Source organism: Grampus griseus (genome assembly GCF_964374135.1).
Source record: "Grampus griseus genome assembly, chromosome: 3".
NCBI lineage: Eukaryota > Metazoa > Chordata > Mammalia > Artiodactyla > Delphinidae > Grampus > Grampus griseus.
In genome coordinates, this window is record NC_139019.1 from 15,940,660 (window position 1) to 15,966,631 (window position 25,972).

The following is a 25,972-nucleotide window of genomic DNA, read 5'->3' on the forward strand; positions in this document are numbered from 1 at the left end:
ACTTAAAAACTTTAAAAGTAAACAAATGGGACTCAATTAAACTTAGAAGCTTTTGCACAGCAAAGGAAACCATAAACAAGACAAAAAGACAACCCTCATAATGGAGAAAATATTTGAAAATGAAACAACAGACAAAGGATTAATCTCCAAAATATACACATAGCTCATGGAGCTCAATATCAAAAAAAAATCAAATTAAAAAATGAGTGGAAGATCTAAATAAACATTTCAGCAAAGAAGACATACAAATGGTCAAAAAGCACATGAAAAGATGCTCAACATCACTAATTATTAGAGAAATGCAAATGAAAACTGAAATGAGCTATCACTTCACACTGGTCAGAATGGTCGTTATCAAAAAAGCTAGAAAAAATAAATGTTGGAAAGGGTGTGGTGAAAAGGGAACCCCCCTGAACTGCTGGTGGAAATGTAAATTGATACAACCACTATGGAGAACAGTATGGAGGTTCCTTAAAAAACTAAAAATAGAAGCACCATATGACACAGCAATCCCACTACTGGGCATATACCCTGAGAAAACCATAATTCAAAAAGAGACATGTACCACAATGTTCATTAAAGCACTATTTACAATAGCCAGGACATGGAACCAACTTAAATGTCCATCGACAGATGAATGGATAAAGAAGATAAAGATAAAGATAAAGAATGGATATATACAATGGGATACTACCAGCCATAAAAAGAAATGAATTGAGTTATTTGTAGTGAGGTGGACAGAACTAGAGTCTGTCATACAGAGTGAAGTAAGTCAGAAAGAGAAAAACAAATACTGTATGCTAACACACATATATAGAATCTAAAAAAAAATGGTACTAAGAACATAGTTGAAGGGAAGGAATAAGATGTAGACATAGAGAATGGACTTGAGGACATAGGGTGGGACGAGGAAGCTGGAGATAATAAGAGTAGCATTGACATAAATACACTACCGAATGGAAAATAGTTGGCTGGTGGGAAACAGCAGCATGGCACAGGGAGATCGGCTCTGTGTTTTTCAATGACCTTGAAGAGTGGGATAGGGAGGGTGGGAGGGAGGCTCACGAGGGAAGGGATATGGGGACATACGTATACATAGGGCTGATTCGCTTTGGTGTACAACAGAAAGTAACACAGTATTGTGAAGCAATTATACTCCAATAAGTATCTATTAAAAAATAAATATAAAAAAATAAAGGGCATACATGGTACTAATTCACTAGGATGTATAATTCCAAGGAGGAGTAAGTGTCAATAATACAATTTTGAGTAGCTCACAGTGTTACTCAGTCACAATGAAACTGCATAAAATGCACCCTGGGACTCTCAACTGGAGAAATGAGAGGGGAGGAAATTTTCCTTTGGCTCCCATTTTCCATCCTTGCAAGTTTCAACCCACATGGTATTAAGATCCCGGGTTGTGTGTGCATGGACAGTAAGCAGATTCTCACAGTGATGTCAAAAATCACTCTGGAACAAGAAGAACATGACATAGGATGACAGTGAAGGATGTCAGTTTGTGACTTGAGAACTGCTCCCCACCCAGCTGAACAAAAGGGATGGGTGAGGAAGGGCAGGTCAGAAATCGTGCAACAGAAGTCACATACAAGTGACTTTTAAGTTGTGGAGCTCTATACGGTAGAAGCAAGAACTGAGTTTGGCCTCTAGGAAGCTGAATATCATCAAAGTGTACCACTTTTTTTTTTTTTAACATCTTTATTGGAGTATACTTGCTTTACAATGGTGTTAGTTTCTGCTTTATAATAAAGTGAATCAGCTATACATATACATATATCCCGATATCCCCTCCCTCTTGCGTCTCCCTCCCACCCTCCCTATCCCACCCCTCTAGGTGGTCACAAAGCACCAAGCTGATCTTCCTATGCTATGCAGCTTCTTCCCACTATTTTACATTTGGTAGTGTACATATGCCCGTGACACTATCTCACTTCTCCCCAGCTTACCCTTCCCCCTCCCCATAACCTCAGGTCCACTCTCTACCTCTGTGTCTTTATTCCTGTCCTGCCCCTAGGCTCTTCAGAACCTTTTTTTTTTTTTAGATTCCATATATATGTGTTACCATATGGTATTTCTTTTTCTCCTTCTGAATTACTTCACTCTGTATAACAGATTCTACGTCCATCCACCTCACTACAAATAACTAAATTTCATTTTCTTTATGTCTAATATTCCATTGTATATATTGCCACATCTTCTTTATCCATTCATTTGTCGATGGATGCTTAGGTTGCTTCAATGTCCTGGCTATTGTAAATAGTGCTGCAATGAATATTGTGGTACATGACTCTTTTTGAGTTACGGTTTTCTCAGCGTATATGCCCAGTAGTGGGATTGCTGTGTCATATGATAGCTCTATTTTTAGTTTTTTAAGGAACCTCCATACTGTTATCCATAGTGGTTGTATCAATTTACATTCCCACCAACAGTGTAGGAGGGTTCCCTTTTCTCCACACCCTCTCCAGCATTTACTGTTTGTAGATTTTTTGATGATGGTCATTGTGACCAGTGTGAGGTGACTCCTTACTGCAGTTTTGATTTGCATTTCTCTAATGATTAGTGATGTTGAGCATCCTTTCATGTGTTTGTTGGCAATCTGTATATCTTCTTTGGAGAAATGTCTATTTACGCCTTCTGCCCATTTTTAGATTTATTTTATTTTATTTTTTTGTTTTTTATGAAATGCTATGTCTTTTTTCATTAATTTTTTTTAAATACTATAAGATGTCTGTTTTATTGATATTGAGCTGCATGAGCTGCTTGTATATCTTGGAGATTAATCTTTTGTCAGTTGCTTCATTCACGAATATTTTCTCCCATTCTGAGTGTTGTCTTTTTGTCTTGTTTATGGTTTCCTTTGCTGTGCAAAAGCTTTTAAGTTTCATTAGGTCCCATTTGTTTATTTTTGTTTTTATTTCCATTTGTCTAGGAGTTGAGTCAAAAAGGATCTTGATGAGATTTATCTCATAGAGTGTTCTGCCTATGCTTTCCTCTAAGAGTTTTATAGTGTCTGGCCTTACATTTAGGTCTTTAATCTATTCTGAGTTAATTTTTTTGTGTGATATTAGGGAGTGTTCTAATTTCATTCTTTTACATGTAGCTGTCCAGTTTTCCCAGTGCCACTTATTGAAGAGGCTGTCTTTTCTCCATTGTATATTCTTGCCTCCTTGATCAAAGATAAGGTGACCATATATGCATTGGTTTATCTCTGGGTTTTCTATCCTGTTCCATTGATCTATCTTTCTGTTTTTGTGCCAGTACTATACTGTGTTTTTTGTTTTGTTTTGTTTTTTTTGGTACATGGGCCTCTCACTGTTGTGACCTCTCCGGTTGTGGAGCACAGGCTCCGGACGCACAGGCTCAGTGGCCTTATCTCATGGGCCTAGCCGCTCTGCGGCATGTGGGATCTTCCCGGGCCAGGGCAGGAACCCGTGTCCCCTGCATCGGCAGGCAGACTCTCAACCACTGCGCCACCAGGGAAGCCCCTATACTGTCTTGATTACTGTAGCTTTGTAGTATAGTCTGAAGTCAGGAAGCCTGATTCCTCTAGCTCTGTTTATCTTTCTCAAGATTGCTTTGGCTATTCGGGGTCTTTTGTGTTTCCATACAAATTGTGAATTTTTTTGTTCTAGTTCTGTAAAAAATTCCATTGGTAGTTTGATAGGGATTGCATTGAATCTGTCAATTGCTTTGGGTAGTAGAGTCATTTTCACAATGTTGATTCTTCCAATCCAAGAACATGGTATATCTCTCCATCTATTTGTATCATCTTTAGTTTCTTTCAACAGTGTCTTATAGTTTTCTGTGTACAGGTCTTTTGTCTCTTTAGGTAGGTTTATTCCTAGGTATTTTATTCTTTTTGTTGCAATGGTAAATGGGAGTGTTTCTTTAATTTCTCTTTCAGATACTTCATCACTAGTGTATAGAAATGCAAGAGATTTCTGTACATTAATTTTGTATCCTGCTACTTTACCAAATTCATTGATTAACTCTAGTAGTTTTCTGGTAGCATCTTTAGGATGCTCTATGTATAGTATCATGTCATCTTCAAACAGTGACAGTTTTACTTCTTTTCTGATTTGAATTCCTTTTGTTTCTTATTTGTCTCTGATTGCTGTGGCTAAAACTTCCAAAACTATGTTGAAAAATAGTGGTGAGAGTGGGAAACCTTGTCTTTTTCCTAATTTTAGTGGAAATGGTTTCAGTTTTTCACCATTGAGAATGATGTTGGGTGTGGGTTTGTCATATATGGCCTTTATCATGTTGAGGTAATTTCCCTCTCTGCCTATTTTCTGGAGAGTTCTTATCATAAATGGGTGTTGAATTTTGTCTAAAGCTTTTTCTGCCTCTATTGAGATTATTGTATGGCTTTTAACTTTCAATTTATTAATATGGTGTATCACATTGATTGATTAGCATATATTGAAGAATCCTTGCATTCCTGAGATGATCATGGTGTATGACCCTTTTAACGTGCTGTTGGATTCTCTTTGCTAGTATTTTATTGAGGATTTTTGCATCTATGTTCATCAGTGATATTGGCCTGTAGTTTTCTTTTTTTGTGGTATCTTTTTCTGGTTTTGGCATCAGGGTGATGGTGGCCTCGTAGAATGAGTTTGGGAGTTTTCCTCCCTCTGCTATATTTTGGAAGAGTTTGAGAAAGATAGGTGTTAGCTCTTCTCTAAATGTTTGATAGAATTTGCCTGTGAAGCCTTCTGGTCCTGGGGTTTTCTTTGTTGGAAGATTTTTAATCACAGTTTCAATTTCAGTGCTTGTGATTGGGCTGTTTTTATTTTCTATTTCTTCCTGGTTCAGTCTTGGAAGGTTGTGTTTTTCTAAGAATTTTTTTCGTTTCTTCCAGGTTGTCCATTTTATTGGCATAGAGTTGCTTGTAGTAATCTCTCATGATCCTTTGTATTTCTGTAGTGTCTGTTGTTACTTCTACTTTTCATTTCTAATTCTGTTGATTTGAGCCTTCTCCCTTCTTTTCCTGATGAGTTTGGCTAATGGTTTATCAATTTTGTTTATCTTTTCAAAGCACCGTCTTTTAGTTTTATTGATCTTGGCTATTGTTTCTTTCATTTCTTTTTCATTTATTTCTGATCTGATCTTTATGATTTCTTTCCTTCTACTAACTTTAGGGTTTCTTTGTTCTTCTTTCTCTAATTGTTTTAGGTATAAGCTTAAGTTGTTTATTTGAGATTTTTCTTGTATCTTGAGGTAAGATTATATTGATATATACTTGCCTTTTAGAACTGCTCTTGCTACATCTCATAGGTTTGGGGCCATCGTGTTTTCATTGCCATTTTTTTCTAGGTATTTTTTAATTTCCTTTTTATTTCTTCAGTGATCTCTTGGATATTTAGTAGCATAATGTATAGCCTCCATGTGTTTGTATTTTTACAGTTTTTTTTTCCTGTAATTGAAATCTAGTCTCATAGAGCTGTGGTCGGAAAAGATACTTGATATGATTTCAAGTTTCTTAAATTTACCGAGGCTTGATTTGTGAACCAAGATATCATCTATCCTGGAGAATGTTCCATGAGCACTTCAGAAGAAAGTGTATCTGTTGTTTTTGGATGGAATCTCCTATAAATATCAATTAATTCCATCTTGTTTAATGTGTCATTTAAAGCTTGTGTTTCCATATTTATTTTCATTTTGGATGATCTGTCTATTGGTGAAAGTAGGGTGTTAATTTCCCTACTACTATTGTGTTACTGTCTATTTCCCCTTTTATGGCTTTAGCATTTGCCTTATGTATTGAGGTGCTCCTATGTTGGGTGCATATATATTTACAATTGTTATATCTTCCTCTTGGATTGATCCCTTGATCATTATGTAGTGTCCTTCTTTGTGTCTTGTAATAGTCTTTATTTTAAAGTCTATTTTGTCTGATATGAGAATTGCTACTCCAGCTTTCTTCTTATTTCCTTTGGCATGGAATACCTTTCTCCATCCCCTCACTTTCAGTCTGCATGTGCCCCTAGGTCTGAAGTCGGTCTCTTGTAGACAGCATATATATGGGTATTGTTTTTGTATCCATTCAGCCAGTCTATGTCTTTAGGTTGGAGCATTTAATTCATTTACATTTAAGGTAATTATCAATATGTATGTTCCTATTACCATATTCTTCATTGTTTTGTGGGGTTTTTTGTAGGTTTTTTCCTTGTCTTGTGTTTCCTACCTAGAGAAGTTCCTTTAGCATTTGTTGTAATGCTGGTTTGGTCGTGCTGAATTCTCTTAACTTTTGCTTGTCTGTAAAGGTTTTAATTTCTCTGTCGAATCTGAGTGAGATCCTTACTGGGTAGAGCAATCTTGGTTATAGGTTTTTCCCTTTCATCACTTTAAATATGTCCTCCACTCCTTGGAACAGTTATATAAATGCATCATTAAATAACTCTCTTAGAGTGATATTCAAAATATTTGTAGATAAAAGTGGAGAATAATGGCTGCATTGAAGGTTTTGCTTAAAAAAGTATGGCTTCTACAAACATGAAAATGAGATCTACTTTAAAAAATGAGAAGTAAAATGAGAACAAAAGAAGAATCTTAGCAGAAAAACCTGGACAATGTCAAAAAAGTGTTTAAGCATAAGGTATATTCTTAAATGGAGTTATTTTAGAAAGTTAAAATAGTCCAGCCAAAGTACCATGTGAATTTTCTTTTTGTAAGTGAATAATGTTAAACAAAAGAGTTAAATCTCTCTATACTCAGAGGACTAAAGGACAAAATTAGATCTTACAACTGGTGGAACAGGATGTGTTTAAATTTAATCAGTACAAAATCATGGGCAGAAGAGAATGCCTAGAAAAAGAGCAGTGTCTCATCAACAGCAGCACCCTTGATGCATTTGTTCCTAAACTAAAATAATCTATTTATCCTGTTTTTAAAGCAAAACATTATATGATTAAATGTTAGAAGTAATCTGTTCTCTAAAAAGTCCTGTTATGCCATGATTTATAACTTACCATTAAATTTTCAAAAATTGTTTATTTTTGAGAAGATTGAGACAGACCTCATTTGGTCCTTTAGTATCTAACTACTCTATGTAGTTCAAACTAAGAAGAGAATGTCTCCAGCTCTGTCAGAACCATGAGAAAAATCTGCCTCCAATGTGTTTATAATGAGGGTAGAGTGGGAACCTTCTTTATTGTTCATTGTACGTCAAACACAAACATCGGTTAGAATTTGAATATTATTTGATGTAAGGTTTTCCTAATTAAATGTAAATTCCTGTGAGGTATATGATTATCACTTTTACTCTTTTATTCCCTCTAAATACTAAGATTCCTTGCTGTAATACCTTTCTAAGTATAAGCTCTCATGGCTCATCGTCATGTTTAGTCAAGAATTGGTGTTGGACCCAGTGCTGAGGCAGGCCCTTGCCTCCCTCCTGCCTCAGTGGATCATGTCCAGGGTGGTGGCAGGGTTGGGGGTGGTAGAGTTTCCAGGCCAGTTTCAATGCAGGGATCACAACAAACACAGCAGCCACAGAAGCACTAGGACATTACCTCTCCCATCAGCTTAGCAGCCCCCAAGGAGACTGACTACCTACTTACACAGAAACTAATTGAGACTGAAGCCCTTTGGGGTTTTTGAAGAGGAAGAGGAATTGCAGCACAGAATTTAAATTTTGGGAAAATTAAATAAACTGGTAAAAGAGTGGATACAAGAAATCAGTGAAAGCAAGAATCTTCCACAATGTGTAATTGAAAATGTTGGAGGAAAAATTTTTACATTTGGAACTTATAAATTAGGAGTACATAAAAAAGGTGCCGATCTTGTTGTGTTGTGTGTTGCTCCAAGACATGGTGATTGAAGTGACTTTTTCGCCTCATTCTATGATGAATTGAAATTACAGGAAGAAATCAATTTAAGAGCTGTTACAGAGGCATTTGTACCAGTTATCAAACTGTGTTCTGGGATAGAGATTGCTATTTTGTTTGCAAGATTAGCACTTGCAGACTATTCCAGAAGACCTGGACTTTAGAGATGATAGTCTGCTTAAAAATTTACATATAAGATGCAGGGTAACCAATGAAATTTTACATCGAGTACCAAACATTGACAGCTTCAGGTTAATCCTGCAAGCTATCAAGCTGTGGGCCAAACACCACAGCATCTATTCCAATATATTAATTTTCCTCTGTGGTGTTTTCTGAGCTATGCTAGTAGCATGAACTTGCCAGCTTTATCCAAATGCAATAGCATCAACACTTGTATGTAAATTTTTCTTCGTATTTTCTAAATGGTATGTGTTTAGGTTATGTTAAAATAAAATTGATTAAAAAAAAAGAAATCAAGTGACCTATCTTGTCAGCCTGCTAACCCATAACCCACATACGTTCCATCTAGAATGTAGAGTGTAGACTGCCACCATTAATGATTTAGGTGATGTATTAATACAAAGAGCAGTAACATAGTGACATTAGAAGGAGGAACATGTCATTGAGAGAAAGCACTAATGAGGCTGTTGGCTGAGTCCATGGGAGGCAGAGAAGGAAGGAAGAAAAGAAAGAAAATAGTGTAGCTGAGAAGAATAAGAAGTAACAGGAGTCAAGAGAGCAACTAAGGTAAGTGGGACTGAAACACCTGGACTCTCTCCTCTGAGCATTATTATCATATATTACAATAAACATTTTTGAACAAATACATTTCATTTGACAATTATCATGTGATTCCAATCATTTTTGGTTCTGTTTCCTCTCTCTCCTTCAAAGTATTAAGAGTGTTAGGTTTCTTAATCATCCACTGTTCTAAAACTCACTTTTTCTCATATTATACATTAGAAGCTTCTCAAATACTTTTCCTCAGTCCTATTTTCTTTCTCAAGAGTGGTAGCATGGGCATAGGAATAGCGTAACTTTGGGCTTCCCTGGTGATGCAGTGGTTGAGTCTGCCTGCCAATGCAGGGGACACAGGTTTGTGATCCGGATCCCACATGCCGCGGAACAGCTGGGCCCGTGAGCCATGGCCAGTGAACCTGTGCGTCTGGAGCCTGTGCTCTGCATCGGGAGAGGCCACAACAGTGAGAGGCCCACGTACCTCAAAAAAAAAAAAGAAAGAAAGAAAGAAATAGCATAACTTTTTGCCCAGTTTGGTGCAGTTTTATACGTCAGTGCCCTCCAAGGTCACTGACTGAGGAGGACTAAGAACTTCTTTGCATCACCCAGGCTAACATGAGTGGCTTTCCACACAATCCACACCCCGTTGTCTCTCCAGTTGAATGACCATGCACACAGCCCAGGCACAATGGGAGGAAGATGAACACCTGTCAGGGATGGTCACCCACCCCATACTGTGGTTTCAAGGAAAAAAGATTCCATTTCCTATTGTAATGTAGATCAGGGTAGGTTCCAGCTAGAAATATTAATGCTTGAGATGCCTGAAAATGGGATACGGTCTTTTTCTGTGGAGAGGGCTGCTATTTAAGAGAAGAGAAGGTAGTTGCAAAAAAGAAAAGGTAAAATACATCAGTGAAGATGGCTGGAACCCCTATGATTTTTGATACTGTTAGACACTGGCCTAATGAGGACTATGGGAAAGGGCCCCACTACAGGCATCACAAGGACCTACTGTATAACACAGGGAACTATATTCAATATCTTGCAATAACCTACAGTGGAAAAGACTATGAAAAAAGAAATATGTGTGTGTTTAACTGAATCACTTAGCTGTACACCTCAAACATTGTAAATAAACTATACTTCAATTAACAAAAAAGGAAAAACATTTTAGACAGGTGTGTGCAGATGAGTCTGAATGGGTTGTCATCCACTGATGGCTTTAGGGAGAAAGTACAAGATGGAGGAAACCAGAGTGGAGGTACACAAGAGGACTATAAACACCTCGGGAACTCAGAAAAATTCTTCCTGATTAGGCTGACATGAAAACTTCCTGTTTTTAATGGTAAATTGATTCCATGATCATTACACACCATTGCTGCAAAAGGGATCTTGGATGAAATACATTTCTTAGGGTTTTTTTTGTTTTTTGTGTGTGTGTGTGTGCTACGCGGGCCTCTCAATGTTGTGGCCTCTGTTGTGGCCTCTCCCATTGCAGAGCACAGGCTCCGGACGCGCAGGCTCAGAGGCCATGGCTCACGGGCCCAGCCGCTCCGCGGCATGTGGGATCCGGGGCACGAACCCGTGTCCCCTGTATCTGCAGGCAGACTCTCAACCACTGTGCCACCAGGGAAGCCCATTTCTTAGGTTTTTACACCCCATATATTACCATAGCCTGATAAGTTATATCAGATATTTGCAATAAGATGTCTAAGTGAAATTTAACTTACTTCCACTGGTTATAGAGGAATTGGATTGGTTAGAAATTTTTACAAATGACCAGGATGATTTTCAATCTATTACAATATTTTGAATCTGTTCCTGTTAATATATATATTTAGCCAATATAATCAAGTCCTAAACAATTGACTTAAATATATCTAGTGTTCATTCAAAATCTCAAATACCTGGATAATAGTGTGCTACAAAGAAAAAATTATTGGTAAAACAGTGTTCTTCTCCTTTCTAACCTTTATCAAATTGTTACAAGTATTACCCAATTTTCATTCATTGAAAGAATTATCCACATCTTAATTTTAAGTAATGCTTCATCTATTTATGAGAAAACTTTCTAATTGAATAGCATGTATTCCTACACTCTCCTTGAGCTATATTTTGATTCAAACTGTGTGCATCAATTTTTATCATAAAATTATTATAACATGCACTCCTTCTTAAAACTTATTAAATTAGTACGTCAAGTAGACTGATCCATTGTTAAAGTATATGAAAAAAAATATATGTTTTGTGTTATCCTCTTATTCTGATATTGGATTATACAAATAAATTCCATCAAAACAAAGAGAAAATTATCCCTTCCCTTTACAGTAAGGCAGCTACTGGGAAGAGTTTTATCAACCTGCCTAATTATGTGCTCATCCTTGAATTTGTCACAGAAGCGGGGGGATGGGGCAATGGCATTGACACCTTGATGGAGTGTTTACGAGAAAAATGTCCTATTAAATGAAGATCTCTAATAAATAGATTGTGACATTATGCCTGTAGGGATATGAGAAGTAAAGTGGTTGGGCAGTCAAACAATGGCAGTTGTGTTTAGTCAAGTGACTTAATTTTTTCATCTCCAAGCCAATAATCTATCTACACACAGTTCGCCAAGAATGTAGACTGTCAACCACCACTATTAATGACTGAAATAGTGGATTACCTTAAAGAATAAATACTACATTACAAATTAGAAAAAGAAACATTTCACAGAGACAAAGCACTGCTGCCTCAGATAAGCACAGTGAATGCATATTCATCTTGAGACTGTTCTCTTTAATAATAGGGGAGAATTCAAATAGAACGCAGAGGTGGAACCAGATAGAAATGGCAGGGAAGAGCAGTACCCAGAGCATGACTGGAATAGAATTAATTGTTCCAGAGAAACTAAGATTAAGAACTCCACGACTACATGAATCTAAATGAGTATATAGTTAACATATTTTATGATAGAATAACAGCTCAATTTTAACTGTAGATAGGATGATTTAAATAGGACAGTAAAAGAGTTACAATTCCTCAGCCATTTAAAGTGCTTTCTGAGTCACCAGGCAGCACAGCACTTTGCATTTCCTAGAGGACAGCGCATATACTTGATAGAGGATCTTTCAGTCATGAAGCAATTGGCAAAGTTAATATTCTGGCTTCAGAAAGAGAATCTGGAGATAGTCTATCAAATTGGATGAGTAGATGGGGCCACCCACTCAGTAATTCATTTGCACCACCCAATTCAGTGATTTTTTTTCTCTCTAGTAGATAATGGAAATGTATAGCTGAGGCCAAAAGACCTTCTTTTTTAAACTTTTTTTTAAATTGAAGTATAGTTGATTCACAATGTTGTGTTAATTTCTGCTGTACAGCAAAGTGATTCAGTTATATGTATACATTTTTTTAAATTATTTTCCATTATGGTTTATCTCAGGATATTGAATATTGTTCCCTATCCTATACAGTAGGACCTTGTTTATCTACTCCATATGTAATAGTTTGCATCTGCTAACCCCAAACTCCCACTCCATCCCTCCCCCTACCTCTCCACCCCTCCCCCTTAGCAACCACAAGTCTGTTCTCTACGTCTGTGAGTCTGTTTCCATTCTGGAGATAGGTCATTTGTGTCATACTTTATTCCACATATAAGTGATATCATACAGTATTTGTTTTTCTCTTTCTGACTTACTTCACTTAGTATGATAACCTCTAGTTGCACCCATGTTTCTGCAAATGGCATTATTTCATTCTTTTTCATGGCCAAGTAGAAATACCTTCTTTTTAACATCAAAAATATACTGCATATAAAGTGGATTATGCACATTAAATGATACATTTCTATGCCTCTTAGTTATAAGACTAGTCTTCTTTTGTTCTATTTGACCTTACATCTCGTAGTCACAGCATTGCCATAACTAGCAAATGGTCCTTCTTTATTTCTATAATCACTGAGGCTATACCATATGCTTTCTAAAGGATGAACATGAACAGAGTAAAACTAATCGTTTAAATTAGTTTCAGGGATACTGCTCTTGGCACAGAATAGACTTTATGAATCTTTTGCAGCTACTTCAACTTACAATGTACCAGCTTCTGTAGATTTAACTCTCAACCTATCCTATATTTTCTTGACCTTGAACACTTATTAACATTTTATGATTCTAGAATAGTACTTACTCCATAATGACCATACTCTTTTATGATCTATTACAATAATAGATTACAGAATTATTTTATAGGATAATATATTCAAATCCTCTGAATTTTAAAAACGCCTTTGAGCCAAATGTGAAGAGGTCTAACAAGGTAAAAGAAATGACCTAGTTGCATTTGCTTAAACTCTGACTTGTCTCTACAAAAGAAAAACCTGGCTCAGCAAAATCCATTACTAAGATCAAAGCCTCTCCTCCCCAGACTACAAATGTCTACCCTTTACCTTCAGGCTGATAAGAGGAATTAGTGTCTCTGTTTCTACAAATACAGAAATATTCATTACCTCTATTCTAATAATTAACACACAGATATAACACAAATATTACATTTTCTTTCATTTTAAATAAAAATTCCTTTCAAAATAGGCACCAAAGCCTCGTAACTATACTTAGCCATTTTATATTATATGCCGCTTCTATCATTGAATTTAAGTAATCTCTTTGAAATGAGCATAAATCTTAGAAGTCAGATAAGATTCTTTTTAGCTTCATGGTTGGATTTCAAGAGAGTGAAATGAAGTAGGTTCTAAGCCCTCTCTGGAGAAAATGGAGCAATACAGCTGTTAATCATGTTTGTGGCAAGCAGAAATGCAAAGCCTCTAAAGTAATCAGGAGACTTACATCTAAAAGAGCATAGAGATGAAATAGATAGAGGTGCATAAATATTCCAGGGACTTTTTACTATTATATTCATTAAAGTCCCAGCTTAATGCATGCTTTATTGCCCAGAAATTCATTTCATTTGCATTTTAACTGGGTTTTAGTCAAGTTAATCCTTTTTCTTCCCTTGCTAAGAAACTATTCAGCAACTACAGCAAAATACTGAAAGAAGAGAAATAAATTGAAATAGTCTTCTTATACTAAAACTTAAATTTGTCATAGTTTACTAAAGAAAAAGGATGTCTATATGAAGTTCACTAGATCACATTATTTTAACACCAAAAAGTGTCTGTGTATTATCAAGTAAGCTCTATTAGATAACAAAAACATTTATTCATTTATGCTAAAGATTTAATATCAAGCAACATTCAGTAAAAATAAACATTTTATTTTCACAGGAGTAAAAATTATAAAGTAATCACCCATTTAGAAGTAAGCAATTAATTTTCACAAGAAACTCCAATATGTAATACCATGCATCATTCAAGCAGTTGTGTAAAAAAAGAGCAGCTTAAGTTGTATTTTGAAAGTGTGAGCATTCAATTGAGAAATATGTTAGCTTAACAGAGAAAGCTTTTTTTTTTTTGTAATGAAAAAAAGTAACTTCATTTCTTAAATCCTAGTGACTGTAAAGTCCACATGGAAAAGGTAGAGTTGGGACTTCTATGGCGGCACCGTGGTTAGGAATCTGCTGGCCAGTACAGGAGACACAGGTTCGAGCCCTGGTCCAGGAAAATCCCACATGCCGTGGAACAGCTAAGCCTGTGTGCCACAACTACTGAGCCTGCGCTCTAGAGTCCGTGAGCCACAACTACTGAGCCCTCATTCCACAACTACTGAAGCCTGTGTGCATAGATCCCTTGCTCTGCAACAAGAGAAGCCACCACAGTTAGAAGCCTGCGCACCACAATGAAGAGTAGGTCCTGCTCGCTGCAACTAGAGAAAGCCTGCGCACAGCAACAAAGACCCAGTGCAGCCCAAAATAAATAAATAAATTAATTAATTAAAAACAAACAATAGAGTTTTGTCTATGTGACAATATATTATAAACACAAACTGCTGATAACCCCTTAGTAAAATAGTCCCTTCAGGCAAACAGACATCCTAGCAAATCTCAAAGAAAAGACAAATGAAACTAAGGAAAGCCAAAAAAATGGGGACAAATGAAGTCTTCAGATGAAAGGAAATTTTCTTCATGATTCATTTTGAAATATTTAACATGCATATGTATAAGATAAAATATAGTACTTTGAGCATAACCATCCCATATCTATTGAGAACCATCTCTAAATATTTTTTTAATAAAATTTTATTTTAAAGTTTGTGCTCTCTCTCAGGAAAATCTGAACACTTATTTTTTGCCTCACTAACATTTGAGAGTTCAAGTGCCCTTATTGCTCTAGTTTACTCACCTTACCTTAAGCCGTGTTTCAAGTCTGAGATGACTTATGATATTCGTTGACAGTGGATGGTCTGTTTGGAAGATTCCGGCTGTAAACTATTACTTTTTAAAAAGTATTTTGAGTTGTCAATTATTTGAAGTATTCATCAATAAATGTAGATTGAGTGAAAACCCTACGTTTGTTTCAGGTCTATCATTGTCTTAAGAAAATTGAGCAAAATTATTTGGAATAACGAACAGAAATTAAACAGAAAGCCATGTTTTTTACCCATCTTCACTGCCACTGATTAATGCTAATTAATTAGATTAATTAATCAGACATAAATACAGGGGATTTAAAACAAAACCCATCCACTAAGAGTTAGATGATCTTTATGATACAATTAACTTCTAGCACATTCCTGCTCAAAAGGAGAGACACAGTCCTTATTCTGGTTCTAGCTCTATTTCTACTGAGAAGCTGATTAAACACCCATGTATCAAAATGAAAGTATCACCAGTTTAATTTATGAAAGCATAATCTTCCGTAGATTAATAATAAAGTTTATTTTTTTAAAAAATCCATTTCCCTTTGCTGTTATTTTTATGATACAGGAGCGAGTTCCATGTAAAAGCTGCATAATCGTCTTAGTCAGTAAATGTATACTATCAAGATAATTATTATAAAATTCTGATTGAAAACACTTGATGTACTCTAGTGATCAACTCAAGTTGATTACATTTTTCAATATTTTATCTATAGAGTCAGTCCTCCATATACACGGGTCTCACATTTGCAATTCAACCAACTGTGAATCAAAAATATTTGGAAAAAAATTCCAGAAAGTTCCAAAAGGAAAAATTTGAATTTGCTGCACACTGATGACAACTATTTACATAGCATTTACATTGTATTAGGTATTCTAAGTAATGTAGAGATGATTTAAAGTGTACTGGGGGATGTTTATAGGTTATATGCTATGCCATTTTATTTAAGAAACTTGAGCATCTATGGATTTTGGTATTTGTGGTGATGGTGTGGGGAGGGGTCCTGAAAAAAATACCCTGTGGATACCAAGGGACAACTGTATTTGTCTGTCTGTCTTCTATGAATCCATCTATTTATAGGGTTAACAATTTATAAGATTTGCATACATATTTTATTAACAAATTTTGCTTGACTTTAATCCTATTGTCTCAAAACTTTCTACAAAATAAAAATATGTTTGCTAATATTATCCTTGTGTATCTTTTTAATATAAGAAATTGAAGTAAATTTTGTAAGCTAAGCATACTTCTTATGATATCAGAGACAGAGATAGAGATAAAGAGAGAGACGGAGAATAAAGCTACACAGAATAAGTCAGGAATAAAAAAGAAAATACAAACAATTCATGCCAGTATTTGACAACCTAGATGTAATAGACACATATTTATAAAAGTTAATCTTCAAAAGTGTTTGAAAGAAGAAATGGAAAACATGAATATAGTATGCTTATTACAAAGAAATTGCATTAGGAATCAAAATAATCAAACACACACACATAGACACAGCTTAGATAATCTCATTACTAAGTTTTATCAACTGTTTAAGGTACAAGCAACTCCAATATTTTATAAATCATTCTAGATAGATGCAAAAGAGAAATCATGAAGTGATTTTATAAAACTAGCATGTCAGAAACTGAAAAGACAGTTCAAAATAAGAAAAGTAAAGTATAATAACACTCAAGAGAAAATATGAAATAAACTCTTAAAATATTAGCAAACCAAATCCAACAACGTAATCTAAGTATAGTACATTATGACCCAGTTTGATTAAACGTCCATAATATTTGATTTAACAACAAAAATCTACTGATATAATTGATATAACTTGTGGAAAAATGTGTAAATTATGTTTCAGTTTTTTTACCTTTGGGAAAGTTATTTGCTCATTGATATTTGTGGTAAATATTCTGACTCTTAAAATACTTATGCTTAAATAAGCTGGTATAAAGAAATATTATAGAAACAAAATATATTAAGTTAAATATTTGATGGTTTCAAACTATTTGTATAGGGAAGTATGTGCATTAAATCCTAGTCTTTAGAATTTCATAATATTTAATAATCATTGCTTCACTTCTGTTTCAGTGAACAAAACACATGCAATGTAAAATGAACCTCTAAAATTGTAAAATCCTTCTGTAAGGTCTGAGATCTGTGTGAGAAGTTTATGTTTTTTTATATCCTAAAATCTGCTATTAGAAAAAAATCATCCTATAATCATTATCAAATTCAAAAATGTATTTGTATTTTGAAGTCAAAATACAATTCAAATAATATTTTCAAAAATGATATTACTAAATTAATAATTAATATTAGCATATCTGAAAGAAGCTTCTAAAATTCAAACATAAATCTCAGTTTTTCAAGGAAAAGACCTCATCCAAATTTAAACTGAGTAAAGATATTTCCTAAGTCCATAGCAAAGCATGACCTTTATTGCTATTTAGATTACATTGGAGGGAGATAATAAAGTTTACTAATACTAATCTTCTGCTCCCAGTTTTAAGCAAATTTGAAAAACCACAACGGAATACTACTCAGTCATCTAAAAGAATGAAACTTTGTCAGTTGTGACAACATGAATTAACCTATAGGATATTATGCTAAGTAAAAAAAGCCAAACAGTGAAAGACAAATACTTTCTAATTTCACTTACATGTGGGATCTAAAATACAAGACAAAGGAGAAAACATAACAAAATAGAAATAGACTCACAGATACAGAGAACTTGTGGTTATCAGAGGGGAGGAGGGTGGGGGGATTGATGCAATAGGTGAAGTGGATTAAGAGGTACAAATTTCCATTAAAAAGTAAATAAGTCATGGAGAGGTAGTCTCCAGCATAGGGAATATAGTCAATAATATTGTAATAACTTTATATGGTTACAGATGGTAACGGCTTATTGTGGTAACAATTTTGTAACATATTGAATATATAAATGTTGAGTCACTATGTTGAACACCACTAACAAATAAAATATAAGTCAGTTATACTTTAATAAAAACAAACTTGACTAGGAACTGTGCATGTATATCCTTATGGAGTCCATGGTTAATGTCTGAAACTGAGAATTGCAGAATAGCTGACTTTTAGCAGGCTTTGTTTTGATAGCAGGGGTGAGGAGAGGAAATATACTGCAGAGAGAAATGACAGTTGCCTCAGACAGGTTCTAAATCTTGTTCATCACTGCTTCTTCATTATATGCCTAATTCTGTCCATCTCTGGGCAATCCATTGGTGAGAAGTACAATGTAGAAATATGGGTTCTGTAGAAATGAAACAAAAGATGCCTTGACATCTAGATAGTATTTAGTATAATATGTATAATCTGATGATTTTCTTATATAAATAAGTTAATTTCTCTAAACTTAGTGACTAAGAATTCAATGTATATTTCAATCAGGGAATAACCCAGACCCTAGCAGGATTGACTCAAAATGTTTTATAATAAAAAAAATATACAGAAGAAATGTGATAGCAAAAATAATGATAATTTAGACAGAATTTATATCATATGACCAACAAAACCTCTTGTAGAAAACTATCTCATATTCTTGCCCAGTAGTGTTGCAGATATTTCTAGTCTTCAATTCTCTGTGCACCTGGGTGGCTTAGATTTCTCAGCCCTCTTGTAGTTAATGGGGCACTTGCCCAGTACTCACCAACAGGGTGCAAACAAAAGTGACATGTCTCATTTTTATGAAGAGGTATTTGAGAAGAGGTGTAAGCTCTCTGTGTTCTCTCTTAGGGCTTAGTGGGGTCACAGAGTCTGTATTTTGAATGGAGAAACAACATAGTGGAAGCAGCTGAATTCCTGAGGCACCACATGGAAGACTGCTATCCAAAAATTTAGGAAACTCAGACTGTATTTGATATGAGCAAGAAATACACCTATGCTGAATTCAGCCACTGATATTTGTTTTTGCAGTAGAACCTGGTCAATCCTGACTAATCAACTGGGTCATTTCCAGAAGATTTATTTGAGTCTTACAATTTGTTGTGCACACTCATGGGCCCCCAACTTGTTGAGCTTTAATATATGGAGTGAAGTATTAATGCTGTTACCAAAAGCATATTCTGCAAAGCTCAGCTATCACAAAGGCCACTCTTTATAAGGACAATGTTTATGATGGAACATGTAGAACAAATTACGGCCACGACCCATAGTTGTTTTCAGGTCTGTGGCCATTTCGGTACTTACTGAGTGATGATATATTCCACAACATTGAACAGAATATCCTTCTTGGGGCTCCCCTGGTGGCGCAGTGGTTGAGAGTCCGCCTGCTGATGCAGGGGACACAGGTTCGTGCCCCGGTCCGGGAACATCCTACATGACGCGGAGCGGCTGGGCCCATGAGCCATGGCCACTGAGCCTGCACGTCTGGAGCCTGTGCCCTGCAACGGGAGAGGCCACAACAGCGAGAGGCCCGTGTACCACAAAAATAAATAAATAAATAAAAGAATATCCTTCTCTATTCTTATATTTACTAGCATGGTTTCTGATCATTAATCATAAAAGGTTTCTATGAGAGCATCAGGCTACTATGATGGTTTTAGTGATCCATAGTACCCAAATGCCATGGAATGTTCACTAGATAAACTATCTAAAGGATCTGTCAGTTACAGCTTTTGCATCTATCAATCTCCTCTCCATGTTATTTTCTCAGCTCTTGAAATCTTCTCATCCATTACTTGAAGCACACCTGCCTTCATAGGCAGAAGCACTTCTAGTCCTAGTACCCCTTGTTTAGTCTCTTAAGCACAGGGCTCCTGAATTTTATCCATTAGTGTAAAAACACACAAATCTGACTTGACAGTAACAAGTATGCTTCTGGCAAGGCTAGCTTCTCTCTGAAAAATCAGTAAGTTTGATATAGAATTTTAAAGGTGACTAAATGGCGGAACTATTTGATGGTGAGAACATTTCCAAATTTCCTGTGTAATATATAGAGAGCTTCTACAGAAGCAAACCTGCCACTGGACAAATGTGCTTCTTTTACAGGAAAGCCAAACAGAACTTGGACCAGAACATTACAGTGAAGGTTTTATATTTTTGAAGAGTGAGTGCACACACAAGACAGAGAGAGAGAAGGATGTTCAGAAAAATATTTCTCTTACCCTCAGCTATAAGAAAAACAAAAATAATGACAAAAAGATGATCAGGATGAGCCCTGTAACTTGAATTCTGTGGCCCCTTAACTAGAGTTTTGAGGTGAAGCATCAGTTTCACCTAAACTATTGAATGTTCCTTGCCCAACTTGCATGAAAATATTGCCCCTGTTTCTAAACAGAAATGTGCGTGTTTGGAATAAATTTCATGTTTGCTCATTTTTCCCTTAGGAAGGGGAACAAGAAGAAGGTGACAGTGTCATAATTCTGTGGCCTTGCTGGACCACTGTAACATGGCTCAGTGGAGATGGGAAGGCTGTGGAAACAGCCCAGATATGGGGCTAATAGCACTAATTAATGTTTAAGCAAGTCTTAATCCTAGGAGCCTAATGATCACAAGACAACCAATCATTTCGGGACAGGGCAGACAGGTAATCTAAATTCAGGACCTCTTGGAATCATGCATGTGGTGGGATGTGGTTCTTCTGTTTTGCCTAAACCATCTAACTCTGGCTAGGAGAATGGGAAATATAATCTAGTTTAGAGTGATTAGCCTGGCAAGGGTGAGTCAGGGTGCCAAGAATAGTTGAATTAAGGTGATAGATTCAATTTCCACAAAAATTGAATGAGTTAGGAAATCAAACAACATTTTGACAAGAAAACAGAGATAGAGTGTCAAAACAAGGTCCGATATATTCATAGATCTTGGTAATCATAAATTTAAGTCCAGACATTCCACAATTGTAGGCAAAATTTTAAAAATAATCCTCAGGATTGATTCAAGATTAGTGCTGGGTCGGCAAGTCTTGAGTGTGTGGGGAAAAGATCTTAATACTTGAAACAACCAATCAACCAATCAGTCCAAGGCTTTTCAAACTCTAGGTCATAGAAACTGATGGGTGAAATGGAGGTTTATTTAAGTAAAGCAAATCCCCAAACATGCAGCAGTGTGAAAATTTCTAACTAAAAGATACTAGAGAAGCTGCCTTTTTCAATAGCAAAATGAAATTAAGGTACATTTTCTCAACTTCAAAACTGTGCTAGGAAACTAATGAGACATACCCATAAAGCTAGGTTTATTTCATGACTCAGTTTTACTTGTATTCATTATTTGATTATTACATATATTTTAAATTTATATCCTGCTTTATTCTAAAATAGATTTTAAATTGATTTGCAAAGACATCATATAAAATAAAATGGAAGATCCTAAGTCTAGGTGCAGGAAAAGATGAGCAAACAAGAGTTAGGACAGTTTGAGCTAAAAAGGTGTTTTATAGATGATAGATAGATAGATAGATAGATAGATAGATAGATAGATAGACTGATCCAGGCACTTCTGTAGATGAATATCTTATATCTTAGCTCTAGGCTTTCTAGCAAATATCTCAGAAATTTTATAATTCATATACTTCACCATATTCATAAGATAAAACTAAAATTATTTGCCCTATAGCACTATAGTTAAACTAAGGCTCAAAATGAATTTCTCACAAGAGTCTTCAAGTAGATATGAATAATGTAAAAAACAATATGCTCAACAGACATGATAAGAAATGTGTTGCTGGATTTTACATATAAAGTACCTTTATTATGTAGAGGACTAACATTAATCATGAAAGTGATACTATTCAAACAGAATTGGTATGACCCAAACAAGCAGAGTGTATGTTAATACTGTCCTACTTTCCATTTTCTCTGAAGGATATGACATTTCTCCTTAGGGATAATTAATGGGGAAAAGATGATATATTTTCCTGTCACACTTTTTTGAGCTCCCAATAATAAGTTTTCTATGACTGGAGCACCTTACCTTTACTGCCAGTTAAAATATAGGTAATTTGAAGTATTTACTGTACCATGTAAAATTTGATGCCTACCTGATGTTGTCTTATATTCTTGAATAATAAAAAGTATTTGGGGGCTCATCCAAGTTTGGGGGGTTTGAAGGTTTTACATGCTTGGAGCCTTATTTATACAAATATATTTTTTAAAATCTCATTTTTCTAAGTTAAAAAAATTGTGATCATGTGAACACATTGCTAGAATCTCACACAGGACACCAGAGATCTGTCCCCAATTATACTAAAACTCCTCTTGACATTTTTATCTTCAGAAACACTTTCTGTTGCCTTCATTGTGATGAAGTTGGGGGGAATCAGAGGAGAAGGAAATGGTTGAAAAAGTCATTTAGTTATTTTAATATTGGTGTCAAAAGTTGCAGACATTAGATAAAAACTAAAGAAAGAAAGAAAGAAAGAAAAACCTGAATAAACTATGGGCTTTAGTGAATGATAATATATCAACACTAAATTATTAATGGTTAGAAAATTACCATACTAAGGTAAGTGTTAATAACAGAGGAAACTGTTTTCAGGAAAAGGTAAAAATAATAATATAGGCTCAATTTTTCTGTGAATCAACAACTGTTCTAAAAATATAGCCTATTAATAAAAATATTAAACTTGTACTAGATAATAAAAAGATAAATTAAATTTAAAATGCCAAAGTATTTGAATAGATATTTCCCTAAAGATGTACAAAAGGCTATTAAGCATGTGAAAAGGTCCCCAACATTAGTTAGGGTGATGCAGAATAAAATCACAATGATATACCTGAACTTCACATTCACCAGAATGCTTATAACAAATGAGATAATGTTATAGTGACTTTTACCTGTCTATTTGACTGTGTCAGGGATGCCCAGATATTCCATTGAACATTATTTCTGTGAAGGTTTTTCTGAGTGAGATTTACATTTGAATCAGTGGACTTATTAAAGTAGGTCACACTACCAAATGTGAGTGGTCATAATCCAATCCGCTGATGTCATGAATGAATCAAAAGGCAGAGGAAGTTGGAATTTGCCTCTTTTCTCCTGCCTCACTGTTGAGCTGGGACATCACATCTCATCTTCTCCCACCTTTGGACCTGGATTTACATCATGAGCTCCTCTAAAGGTACTCATGGTCTTAGGAATTGGACTAAATTATACCACAAGCTTTCCTGGACCTCTAGCTTGCATGGGATTTTTCAGCACTCATAACTATGGGAACAATTTCCTCTTAATTTCCTTTTATATTCCTTGGTTCTGTTTCTCTAGAGAGCCCTAATACAGACAGTAACATGTGTCAACATGGATGTAGAAAAATTGGAATTCATATTCATTGCAGGTGGAAAAGTGTTATAAATTGGTACAGCTACTTTGGAAAACTGTTTGGCAGTTTAAAAATAGAGCTGCCATATAATCTAGCAAGTCTAATCTTAAACTTCCAACCAAGAGGCAAGAGAACATACATCCACACAAAAACATGTATATAAATGTTCACAGCAGCATTATTCCTAATAGCTAAAAATTGGAAATAACTCAAATGTCCATTTACTGATAAACTGATAAATACAGTGATATATGTCTATACAGTGGAATACTATTTGACAATAGAAAGAATGCAGTATTGATACGTGATACAGTAAGGATGAAAATTATGTTACGGGAAAGAAGCTAGTCACAAAATATGATATTGTATGATTCTCTCTTTATATGAAACATACAAAATAAGAAAATCTATCAGGAAAGAAATTAGTGGTTTCCTATGACTGATGAAGATGAAAGAGTGTGTTAGGGAAGTACTGTTAAATTATGGTGATGATTCCATCATTCTGTAAACATACTTAAAATCATTCAACTGTACACCTCAGTAGGTGAACTTTATCCTATGTAAAGTATATATCAGTGAAGATGTCACAGAAAGGTAATTGTAAATGTTTCCTTTCAGATCGAAATATGGCTGGAACTAGTGAAGACCATAGGATCAATACATGCTTAGCAAATTGTCCCTTTCTCTATTTCCCCGAGAATTCATGAGGCCAAAGCTTTTGCAGAAATTGTATCTGACTCTTCTGATGGTGTGTGTCGCCCTGAATCCTCTCTTAGCATATCCCTTAACTCTAATCAGGATTATCAATGGTTTGAGAATTCCCTGGTGATCCAGTGGTTAGGACTCCATGCTTTCACTGCCGAGAGACCAGGTTCAATCCCTGGTTGGAGAACTAAGATCCTGCAAGCCTCCTGGCCAAAAGAAAAAAGAGTATCAGTGGTTCAAGAGAGTTTCTGCAAGACTTATTTCAGAGACATAAACCTTCCCTAGAGTTCATCAGAAAGTTACATTTTTTCCCCTCTTAGAAAGAGAGAGAAACAAACAAACTAAGGCAAACAAATCCCAACAATGACTGTTAAGTATATGTTCAAGTAAATAATTAAACTACACCATGCCATCCATCTTTTTTAACATTATTGCAAAAGATGGAACATTAAAAACTTGCTAAATTCCCTTGAGAATCTTCTATTCAAAAATTTTGTGTGATGTAGTTACTGGAGAGCAGTTGACCTGTCTGGAAGAAGGGAGTGAATCCCTGACTGTGTGTCCTTACCGTTAACTATATCTGCTCAAAAACTAAATATAAAAGCATCCACTGCTTCCCTATAGAAGAAAAACATGTACTTATAAGAAAAACACTCTGTTGCACTCCCCACACCAAAGCTGGGCTAGATTCAAGGGTATAGAACATAAAGAGCCAGTTTTAAGAAAACACTATAAAACTGATTGTGCAAGCAACTATATATTTAAAATGAGAAAAGAAATCAAAACGTACTAAAAGTTTAAAGGGCTCACAAATTGAAAAGCTAGGAAAAAATAGCATATTTTTATTAATTAACAGCCTGCTATGTTTCTATAACACTTCTACTATAGTAATTTTGGCTGCATATTCTGATCACCCTCTAATATGAAAATGTTTTATGATATTTTCTTTAAGAGAAAACATTTCAGTCTTTTCTTTAGTATACTAGATACATTTTTTATTATTATATTACTGATCATTTAGAAAAATAGCTTTGGGCTTCATAGTAAAGTTTTATGATGTCATACAACCTTTTAGAATTGTTAAACTTGGGGAAATTCCTAACAAAATATTTTTTGGTATATGAGCTGTAAGATTTCAAGGTGTTTCAAAATTTTTCTTCAGTGACTAATCTTCAGTATTCACTCATTAACTACTTTGTCTTTAATATTTTATGGAAAAGACATTTTATTACTTTATGTTACCTCCACTGGTGTTGGTCTTATATGTCAAATGAACAATTCATTTAAATTTGTGATATATTTTCTTATGATTAATTCCTTCATATGAATGGATTCACAAAACCCAAACCTTATTTGTTAATTATTTTTGGAATTTGTCTCTTATTCTTAGTGAATTATTATATTTAATATTATCAAATTTCTGTGACAATTTACTTCATAATATCAAAATGTTTTCTATTAATTACACTAATTATATTTATTATTATTGCACATTTCATTTATTTCCAATCTGAATTTTTCCTCAGTTCTTCAATAAACAAATATTAATCCAACAAAAAGGTCTCCTTTCATAAGTGTCCAAACTAGGCATCTGTTATTTCTCCTGTTTTATAATAACATTCCAAAATGTCTTTTAGAATTGCAATTGAATGACATATTTAAGCCATATCAACTTTTAAAATAAACTTTAGCATTTTATTTGTGTTTGGGTTTCACTTCTCAGATTTTGAAAATATGTTTTAGAATGCTTAAAATGGTTTTATTCTCATATTGAAAAGCCTGAACAGCTTTATAATGGGCAAATAATCTTATTACACTTAAAAAAAATACATACTGGCAGCTAGATGAACTTGAAACAAGAACACATAAAAAATTGCAAGGTAACAAGAGCCAACAAATTTAGATACTGTGAAGGTAGCTTTTTCTCTGATTACATTAAGAGAATAATCGGTATAAGCACATATTATACATATCCTGGGTTTCACAACTTTGTTTGAGTGAGAAATCCAGGCCATAGACGTGTTTCTGGAACATATTCTAACATTAAGAAAGTTGGCAATAACTTAAAAAGATATGGAAGTTACTCTGAACATAAATGAATAAGGCTAACTCCTAACCATGC

The 25,972-nt window shown here is 34.9% G+C and overlaps 1 pseudogene across 1 annotated transcript; it reads left to right on the forward strand.

Annotated features, from left to right (window-relative positions):
- Positions 1-7,482: 7,482 nt before the first annotated feature.
- LOC309820960 (poly(A) polymerase alpha-like) lies at positions 7,483-8,294 on the forward strand (annotated as a pseudogene). The gene has a single exon. The product of its transcript is annotated as a poly(A) polymerase alpha-like (transcript).
- The last annotated feature ends 17,678 nt before the right edge of the window (positions 8,295-25,972 follow it).